A 10,963-nucleotide genomic window follows, 5' to 3' on the forward strand; every position below is an offset into this window, starting at 1 on the left:
TTATTTTGAGAGACAATAACTTTAAACACAGTGCACTTTCAGAATAAGACTTTGCAGAATGTTTTCATTCACTGTGTTACACACTGCCTGAAAGGTAATTTTCTAAAATTCATAATGGGGCACTTTAAAATTAGGTTTTCTCATATCTAGACATTCCAAGATTGTGGGAATCCTGGTTCATAGATAATAATGAAAGTTGTTGAGGGGCTAAATTAAAGTAATTTGAAGGAATCTTGAGTCACACTTGGAAGTTTACTAAGTCCCCCTAGTGGGCCCTGGAACCATGCTTGAAAACCGCTAAGATAAAGTACACCAACTTTTCACATCTACAGGCTTGAGTCAATTCTGATATAATGCTGATGTGTTTGCATTCATCCTCCTCCACAAACACCACACCTGTCTGTCCAAAGAGCTATTCATTTCTCTTTCTCCCCCTTTATTCATTCATTCTGTGCTCATCTCATTCACTCTCTCCCATCCATCTCATTACAAGAAACACAATTACCAGACGCTCAGGCCTTCCAGTGCTCTTCTTAAAAGAGCTAAGGCGAATTGGACTGTTTATATTCCTTCCCTGATGAAGGCAGTAAGCTCCCATCTGCAACTGATGTGCAGAATCAGCCAATCAGATCCTTGCAAATCATGACTGGCAGGGGTGGGCGGGTATGGCTGGACTGGGGCCATAGATCTGCAATGAGTCTTCCTTTCCAGCAATTCCCCCTAAACAAATAAGATAAAATAAGATTTAAAAGAGAAAAAAAGGCAATACAAGAGAAGCTGTAAACAAAAAAACACCAACAAGTTGAGTTGTCCATCTGGATATGCTAAGTGGGTCAGCTGGAGGTGGGTTTACCCACAGTGTACCTCATTAACATGCTGTGTGTTAGTCTCTTAGACTGGTTGAACTTGTATTAAACAGTAACAGGGCCCCATGAGGGTGGTGGGGGGTGCACACAACAGATGGTTTGATCTATTTATGCTTGCAGGACTGGTGATCAACAAGCTTTCTTAATACTGGATATAATCTTGAATGACAAAACATTATGAGCACATACGGCATGTTATTACTTACATGTTACCTGGGATTTGAATATGTTATGCCTTATATTTCGTAGTAAATGCTAGTTAATGGCCCAGGTGACATATTACTGGTTTCACCTGAGTCTTCCAGTAGGTGGTAGTGTGGTTTCTTTGATCTCAGATGAGGGTTAGCTCAGGACAGTATTGTTACAGTGCTGTTGCCTCACGGTGTGTGTGTGTGTGTGTGTGTGTGTGTGTGTGTTTGTGTGTTGTCTTTCTGGGTATATGAGTTTATGGATTTAGAAATCAAAATAGGGAACAGGTAAGGTATTTTTAACAGTTATGACATTAATAAGCACTACTAGGTTACGAATTGTGTAATAGACATTTAAACCAACCATATGCCCAAAATGCTGTCACATGATCACTTGTTTATGGTTAATCTGCATGCAGGTTATATATTAAAATGATATGAAGTTGCATTCTGGCATAAATACAGGAAATAGATAGATAAGGAATTTGATCATTGTTACTTATTTTTTTATTTTTTTATTGAAATGTATACATTCAGATTCATTCAGATGTTCGTATGTCATCATTCAAATGTTCACATATTAACATGTTTTGTAAGGTTTAAAGCAAACAAACAATAAATAAATTAATTAATTGTGTGACTTTTAAAAGATTTGAAAAAAGAAAATCTATATACAATAGTATAGTATGGGACTTATTACAATAGAATATATTCTAAGCACTTCAATCATTTCAAATATAATCCACTAATGAACTGTTAAATCTGTTATAAGGCAATGATGCTTGTTAATACTGTTACTGACAAAATCCAGATTTTTTTTTTTTTTTTATGACTTAGCTGAGATAGAGGGTGTAGCAAGAATTGTCAAATAACAAATCTATGGAGAGGCACTGGATGCAAACCTACCAAACAAATCAAACCGAGAGTAATGGGAAGCCAAAACAGAGCCTGTCCAGCACAGCTCCCCACGGCATACGCAGCTTTCTATTGTTGCCACATTATTGCATCAGTGTTCTGGCCGGCCAGGGTGCAGTCAGCGAAATTAAAGCCATCTGACCCACAGTGCAAATGAAATGAGATGAATATGGAAGTATGATACCAGAGACAAGCTTCTGCTATACAATGTGTGTGTGTGTTTGTGTGTGTGTGTGTGTGTGTGTGTGTGTGAGAGAGAGAGAGAGAGAGAGAGAGAGAGAGAGAGAGAGAGAGAGAAACTGAACCGAATAATAGCACATAAGTCTAAAGCTTCAGCAGATTGTGACTCTGACTCCCATTGAAGAATTTCTCAAAATCCTTGAATCATGTTTATTTTGATAAAGGTCATGCTCTCCACAAAGAATGTGTTTGACTGTGAATGAAGAGCTTTGCGTGCATGTTAGCAAAAGGTTATGGCTTCTGAATGTTCCATCTTATTCATAAAACCAGAAAAGAGTGAACAATTTCTCATCAAAATGGAGATTTCCAATGTCTATTTCATGGTTGAAAATACTTGTATATTTTCCCCGGACTAAGCATGAGTCACACAATGAGCTGTAGTCATCCTGGTGTATTGTCATACATCAGGCCAGATGGGCTCTTGCACAGCCAGAGCATATGTAAGTGTGTGTACACGTGTATCTGTGTGTTCCTGGAAACTGACAGTTCTGGCAGGACTACCTCAGAAGGGGTCCAGGCAACAATGCTGTCCCTAGATACAGTTGCCACAGCAATATCAGAAGGAAGTGGCTCACAGGAAGACTCAGGGCTGTGCACGTGAGGAGTGTGTATGAGATGCAAGCGTATGCAAGTTCATCGGGCCAAATGCTCTCTTTAAAATCCACAACAAAGAAGATTAGACACCGATGTGGCGGGTTTATGTGAAGCGATCTCGTCTTGCTTTTTTATAAATCATGCAGAAATTCACACAAGTCAACGGAATGATAGGAGCTGGCCATTTCAAATATAACTGTATAAAAGATTAACCTCCATCTATTCAAGTCAATGGGGAAATGTGAGCAGACAGGAGAATAAACAGAAATAAAAGATAGAAAAACAACACTCTATTCTAACCCACACAAGAAGTGCTGGTCTGAGGGATGGAGACACAACAGTTGTTCCCAAATCTAGTGTGATCCCACTTAGACAATATTTTTAGGCATCATAATCACATTCATGATGTACTGTAAAGCTTTTAAACCCGATTCACATAAATACACAGCCTTTCTGACTCTTTGAATCCCAAATCTAAGAATTCTGGGTAACCGGCTGCACTATGATAGTTTTTTAAGGCTAAAATTTACTGTAAGGTAATATCACATGCATCCTTCATGGACAATTGAATTCCAGAATCTATTACGAAATATGTATTTCTTATTTAACTACTGTTCAAACGTTTATGGTTGGTGTGATTTTTAATGTCTCTTATGCTCAATATGGCTTTTCAGTTGATCATAAATGCAGTAATATTGTGAAATAATATTACAACTTTAAATATTTACTGTTTTACAATATATTAACTATTTTTTTAATTATATTTAATAATTATTATACATGCGATGCAAAACTGAATTTTAAGCAGCCATTACTGCAGTCTGCACTATTTAGAAATCATCATAATATGCCGATTTAGTGCTCAATGTTCAATTTTTTTTTTTTAAGATTATTCGATGAATATTAAGTTCTAAAGAACTATATATGAAGAGTTCAGATGCAAAAGCCTCTAAGTGCCATCTGAACTTTTCATTTAAAATTAGGATTTTTATCAAGCTCCTTATGCTTAGGTTGAGTCATTTTACTTAAACTGCAATGTGCAGGTCCTTTTCCAGGCTATTAAAATGAAATAACTGAACATAAATATAGGAGCCTGATAAAAATCCTAATTTTATATGAAAATTTCAGATGGCACTTAGAGGCTTTTGCATCTGAACTCTCTCTCTCTCTCTCTCTCTCTCTCTCTCTCTCTCTCTCTCTCTCTCTCTATATATATATATATATATATATATATATATAGTATTAAAATATTTATGCAGCATCTGTGTGTGAGTTCCTGCCATGTGCCCACAATGGGCATTTCATATCTGTTACTTACGAGGTTCCAATTTGGGTATATTGCTGCCTTAGAAGACATTAAATAGCTCACTTGGGGTTGGAACAGGGTTAAAGGCATATTGAGATACTGTAATAACTTATTTGTTATGCACTAAATATGACTAAGAAAATTATGAGACAGAAAGTGTGTACTTTTCTGCATTTTCTAAACTGATTTTGGCTTTTAAAGTGTTTAGAATTGTATTCAATGAAGCTACTACGAGTACTACACACTTATTGCAGAAGGCATTAATCAGATCTGTACACATTGAATAAACAAACACACAAAGGCTGGGGGAGGTGTAGAACTGTGAATAACAGGTGTTTCAAGTCTGTGGATGTTTCTGTTGAGGTCGGTGCACAGATACCGTGTGGGCCTGGTTTGAAACTAATAAACACTCAACCATTCACACATAATTATGGCGTTCAGGTTGGAACAACGCTAGCAGACTAATGCCAACAGCAGTGTGTGATGACTGTGTGGTTGAGTGGGCAAAGCAGAGCGGTAGACCACAACATTCATGAAACTAGAGTAGCACAGGCCTGACAGAACACATCTCACCCTCTCCAACACCATATAACACACTACTGCTCTGGCATTCCACTTCGGACTAATTCCAATTCAAAGAGCTAGGAAAATGAACAGTTCCTAATGAATTACTAACTAAAAAAAAAAAAAAAAAAAAAAACTCCGAAATTGCTAGTCAATTTCACACTTAATTATAAAGAAATGACTAATAACATTGAATTAAACATAAAATCTTTAAGTAGAAAGACTGAAATAGTATTTTCTAGTAAAAGCATACTTCAATGATAGCTGTTTTATTTTACAACTTCTGAAATGAATGAATGAATGATTTATTTAGTCTTCCATGGTTCCATTCATCTCAGTGGAATAACATTTTGTGACTTTCCCTAAATTATCTAACTATACACACACAAAAAAACTGGACTTGATTTGGTTGTTCTAAAGGTGTGTAAAAAAAAAAAGTCACACTCATGACCTTTGGGGTCATATAGACCCCAAATTTACTGAGTGTAAACAGGAAACGTCTTGGTTACATATGTAACCCACGTTCCCTGAAGGAGGGAACGGAGACGTTACGAATGGGGATCTCGCCCGAGAAACCCAATCACCTTCGAGTGGTACAAAATGAGCCAATGGTACACAAAGTACCTTGGTCTGCGGAATTTGCATCGTGAGCTCCCCCCCGCAGAGTGGGTATATAAGGAGCAACGCGAGCAAATCGCATTCAAGTCTTCGCTGAGGAGCCAAGCCAGTGACCCGGCCGTTCAGCGGAACAGCGATGTGGCAAGGGGACGTAACGTCTCCGTTCCCTCCTTCAGGGAACGAGGGTTACATACGTAACCAAGACATTCCCTTTCAGTCGGTCACGTTCGACATTACGAATGGGGTCCCTTACAAAACGCCACATGGCTGTATTCCAGCGACCCGTGTGATTGATAGCACCCTGTCGTGAGGCCAGCACGAGGGAGGGCCTATAGCTCGCACAGAATACACTGGGTAGCATATTCCAGCTGGACATATGCTAGCAGGCTGCCTGCCCGTGGGAGGATTTACAGAAGGCAGGTATCTACCAAGGTGGTGATACATAAGAACTCTGAGGTACCCAGCCCGCAGGGTGGAAGTTTCAACGACAGAGCTGGCAAGGGGCTTGCCAAGGGAAAGACACATGCTGCGGAGAGACTAACTGTGGACATACACACGTGGGATTACCCAGAAAGGGGAATCACGACACATGGAGGCACCTAGTCCCACACATGACTGACCAAGGGGCATGTACGCAAGTGTTGGACATTAACAGTGCTGGAGGAACCCAGGGTTCTGACTGAGGAACTCACCTGAGGGTAATAGCGCACGCATCCAGTGGAATGGCGCAGCAAGCGGATTGACACCGAGCAGGTCCTTACTGGCCCGAAGGGGCAAGTACCCGGGAGGACACAGGCTCTACACGGAGATTATAAAATCTCGCAAAGTGTTAGGTGTGGCCCAGCCCTCAGCTCTACAGATATCTGCTAGCGAGCAGTGTTGGGTATAGTTACTTTGGAAAGTAGTTAGTTAGGTTACAATGTTACCATCAATTAAAAGTAATCAGTTATGATACAGCGTTACCTATTCATAAAAGTAACGCGTTAGAGTACTCATGCGTTACCAAAAATTAAAAGCCGTTTGCAGCGGCTCACACATGACAAACACAGCCCCTGGCCCCTTTAAATGCACCTAGAAGTCGTGACTCCCGACAATGAATAACGTCAGTCATCCGACTAAATTAACACTGCAGGATAACAATAACAGGAAAGACAGTCAGCAATCGGCTATTCCACATGGCGTTTTATTTATTTATTATCACAGAACATATTATTAATCAAAATTCGCACCTAACGTTACCCAGCCCGGGTAGCCTAGGCTACTGTATATTATGAGCACCACAAGATAACTCCTGATTTTTCTTTAACTTTAAATAATGCAGTTATCAAAGTACAAGTATGCTTACTTGTAAACACAACCTTAAACAGGCTTGCAGATTTAAATCCATTTAGAAATGATGAACAACCAGCTAGCCAATGATCTAACAGAAATTAACAGCTGCCTGTCAAACAAAAATGATAACAAACCAAATTAAATCCTTAATTGCCACACAGGCAAATGACAAATCGCTTAATAGCCGAACTAATTATTATTAAAGTGTCACTCACAGTCACAAGCCTAAATTCGCTTTAACACAGTCCTCTTACATTTACTCTTCAAAGTAGTGATTAAAACGTAGCGATAAATTTGAGGTAGAATTTTTGGCGGTCGACAGAAGCTTTTCACCAAAGCAGAGTGTGCATTTTACCGTTATGTTCTTTTCTTTTTCGTTGACAAATTGAAAATAATGTGCGTACTTCCATAAACCAAACGCTGTCCTCTCTGCTATCTTGCCGGGAGTTCGAAAAAAAAAAAAAAAAACACACACACACAGGGTCAGGCGCAGGGCACAGACATATCACAGCCATTGACTTTATGATCACAGAGCTTCGGCTACGCTGATACTGTAACGTTACATCCGCAGGTGGCACAGTAGACCTAGGACTACTGTCTGACAAAAAGCAGGCTGCAGTCGAGATTTTCCTTTCCTTAAAATAATGGATTACTTTTTTTTAAAAAATAACGAAGTTACTGATTACTTACGCACGAAACTAATGCGTTAAGTTACAAATTTCAGGAAAAAAGTAATTAGAGTACTCTAACGCGTTACTTTGTAACGCGTTACCCACAACACTGCTAGCGAGGCGCCATGCGCCAGTGCCCAGGAGTAAGCTAAGCTCCTAGTTGAGTGAACTCTCACCCCTAGGGGGCATGGCAGGTATCGAGCCTGATAAGCCAGGACAATAGCATCCACTATCCAGTGGGATAACCTCTGCTTGGAGACAGCCTTTTCCTACTGCAGGCCTCCATAACAGACAAAGAGTTGGTCTGAGGTCCTAAGGCACCGAGTTCTGTCCACGTAGGTGCGGAGCGCACGTACTGGACAGAGCAGTGCCAGGGCTGGGTCTGCCTCCTCCAGGGGCAGCGCTTGCAAGTTCACCACCTGATCCCTAAAAGGAGTGGTGGGAACTCTGGGCACGTACCCAGGCCGGGGTCTCAAGATAAGGTGAGAGTTAGCTGGCCCGAATTCCAGGCACACTTCGTCAACTGAAAATGCCTGCAGGTCCCTGACCCTCTTCACCGAAGCCAAAGCCTTCAGGAGCGCAGTTTTCAAAGATAAAAACTTTAGCTCTACTGAGAGCAAGGGTTCGAAGGGAGATCTCTGCAGTGCTGATAGAACCACTGCGAGGTCCCAACCACTGCTGAGGGCGAGGCGGATTGAGCCTCCTTGCTCCTCTCAGGAACCTGATGATCGTGCCTTCCAAGAGACTTACCTTCAATGGGTCATGGTGAGCCGAAATGGCAGCCACATAGACCTTGAGGGTGGAAGGAGACAGCCTTCGTTCCAACCCCTCCTGAAGAAAGGAAAGCACTGACCCAATCGGGCACTTCCAGGGGTCCTCACGCCGTGAAGAACACCAAGTGACGAAGAGGTTCCACTTCAAAGCATAGGCATGTCTGGTGGACATGGCTCTAGCTGAAGTGATGTTAGCTACCACCTGTGGTGGCAAGGTACCTAAACCTTCCGTGACCCATCCAGAACCCACAGATGTAGGTTCCACAGATCGGGACGTGGGTGCCAGAGGGTGCCCCGTCTCTGAGAAAGAAGGTCCTTCCTCAGAGGAATTGGCCAGGGAGGGGCTGTCGCGAAGAGTACAAGTTCGGGGAACCAGGTCCGGCCGGGCCAAAAAGGCGCAACCATGAGGACCTGCTCCTCATCCTTCCTGATCTTGCACAACGTCTGTGCAAGAAGGCTCACTGGGGAAATGCATACTTGCGCAAGCCCAGCGGCCAGCTATGTGCCAGGGCGTCCGTGCCGAGGGTGCCCTCGGTCAGGGAGTAAAACAACTGGCAGTGGGAATTTTCTTGAGAGGCAACCAGGTCTACCTGAGCGTCTCCGAAGTGTTCCCAAATCAGCTGAACCGACTGGGGGTGGAGTCTCCATTCCCCGGGGCGAGACTGCTGTCGTGAGAGCTCGTCGGCTGCACGATTGAGCCTGCCCGGAATGTGAATGGCACGAAGCGACCTCAGATGCTTGTGACTCCACAGGAGGAGATGGCGAGCTAGTTGTGACATGCGGTGGGAGCATAGACCACCCTGACGCTTGATGTACGCTACGGTCGCAGTGTTGTCCGTACGGACCAGAACGTGCTTGTCCTTCAGCAGGGCCCTGAAGCGGTGCAGAGCAAGACATACTGCTAGCAACTCGAGGCAATTGACATGCCACTGAAGTCAGGGTCCTGTCCAGGAGCCTGACGCAGCATGCCCGTTGCACATGGCACCCCAGCCCATGGCAGAGGCATCTGTTGACACAACAACATGTCTGGACACCGGTTCTGGGGGCACGCCGGCCCGTAGAAATGAGGGGTCCAACCACAGGGTGAAGTATCGGCGGCAGGCCGGAGTGATGGTCACTCGGAGCGTGCCCTGTTGCCATGCCCATCTCGGGACTTGGTCGTGAAGCCAGTGCTGAAGCGGTCTCATATGGAATAGCCCGAGCGGTATGACTGCCGCCGCGGATGCCATATGCCCCAGGAGCCTCTGAAACAGTTTCAGTGGAACTGCTCTCTTGCCCTTGAATTGTCTCAGGCAATTCAGCAGTGACTGCGCGCGCTCGTTCGTAAGCTGCGCGAACATGGCGACCGAGTCTATTACCATACCGAGAAAAGAGATCCTCTGCACAGGGGAGAGTTTGCTCTTTTCCCAGTTGACCTGAAGACCCAGTCGGGCGAGGTGTCTGAGCACCAGATCCCTGTGCTCGCACAACTGCTCTTGAGAGTGAGCTAGGATCAGCCAGTCATCGAGGTAGTTGAGGATACGGACACCTTGTTCCCTGAGAGGAGCCAGGGCTCCCTCCGTAAAGACGCAGGGGGACAGGGCCAACCCGAATGGGAGAACCTTGTACTGATATGCCTGCCCCTCAAAAGCAAACCGAAGAAACGGTCTGTGTCGAGGAAGAATGGAGACATGAAAGTATGCGTCTTTCAGGTCGATCGCTGCAAACCAATCCATCGGACAAATGCATTCGAAAATGCGCTTGGGCGTTAGCATCTAGAACGGGAGTCTGTGCAGAGCTCGGTTCAAGGCACGCAGGTCCAGGATTGGCCGTAACCCTCCTGGCTTCTTGGGTACTATGAAGTAAGGGCTGTAAAAGCCGGACTTCATGTCGGCTGGAGGGACCGGCTCTATCGTGCCCTTTGCCAGCAGGGTCGCAACCTCCACGCGCATGACAGGGACATCTTTGCCGACCATCGTCGCGTGGACACCCCGAAACCTGGGGGGACGCCGGGCGAACTGAATCGCGTAGCCGAGCCTGAGTGTCCGGATGGGCCAGCGGGAAGGCCTGGGGAGCTCGGTCACGTCGCCAGCTGTCGTTCGTGGCCTTTTGGTAGAGGAAACAGCTCTTTTAGTGAAGGTTTGGGTACCACCGGCCACAGGGCCAGTGGCGGAACAAAAAGAAAACGAGAACAAAGGATTCTCCCACGGCCCTCCTCCGGGGGAAGGAGTGGTCCTGCTACCACCTCCTGATGAGCTGATGTTTCCAACTCCGGGTCGCCCGTCTCAGGAACGCCGCTTGGCCTGGCGTTTGGCAGGTTTAGGGGCAGAGACAGGTTGCGCCGCTCTTCTGCTGCCATCTCCTCGCTGCGGCCGGGGTGAAGGCTGCTGCTGTGGCCGAGCGGGAGTGGAGGAGGCCGCAGGGGGGCGCCCTCGGCGACGAGCAGGCTGAGGTTGCGCCGGCGGCGGGATGTAACCAGCAGTGGGCCGCCGGGGCAGGATGTGTCTAATGGCCTCAGACTGCTTCTGGGCGGCAGAGAACTGCTGGGCAAAGCTCTCTACTGCGTCGCCGAAGAGGCCATCCTGGGAGACCGGGAAGTTGAGGAGCTGAGCCCGATCAGACTCCCTCATGTCTGCCAGGTTCAGCCATAGGTGGCACTCCTGGACCACCAAAGTGGACATCACCTGAACCAAGGAGCGCGCAGTGACCTTCGTCGCCTGGAGAGCGAGGTCGGTAGCAGTGCACGCCTCCTGCAAAACACCTGGGTCAGCACTGCCCTCGTGCAGCTGCCGGAGCAGCTTGGCCTGATAGACCTGCAGTGAGGCCATGGCATGCAGGGCAGAAGCGGCCTGGCCCGCAGCTCTGTAAGCCTTGGCCACAAGCGTGGATGAGAACTTACAGGCTTTGGAGGGCAGCT

The sequence above is a fragment of the Carassius auratus genome, chromosome 26 (genome assembly GCF_003368295.1).
Source record: "Carassius auratus strain Wakin chromosome 26, ASM336829v1, whole genome shotgun sequence".
In the NCBI taxonomy this organism is placed as follows: domain Eukaryota; kingdom Metazoa; phylum Chordata; class Actinopteri; order Cypriniformes; family Cyprinidae; genus Carassius; species Carassius auratus.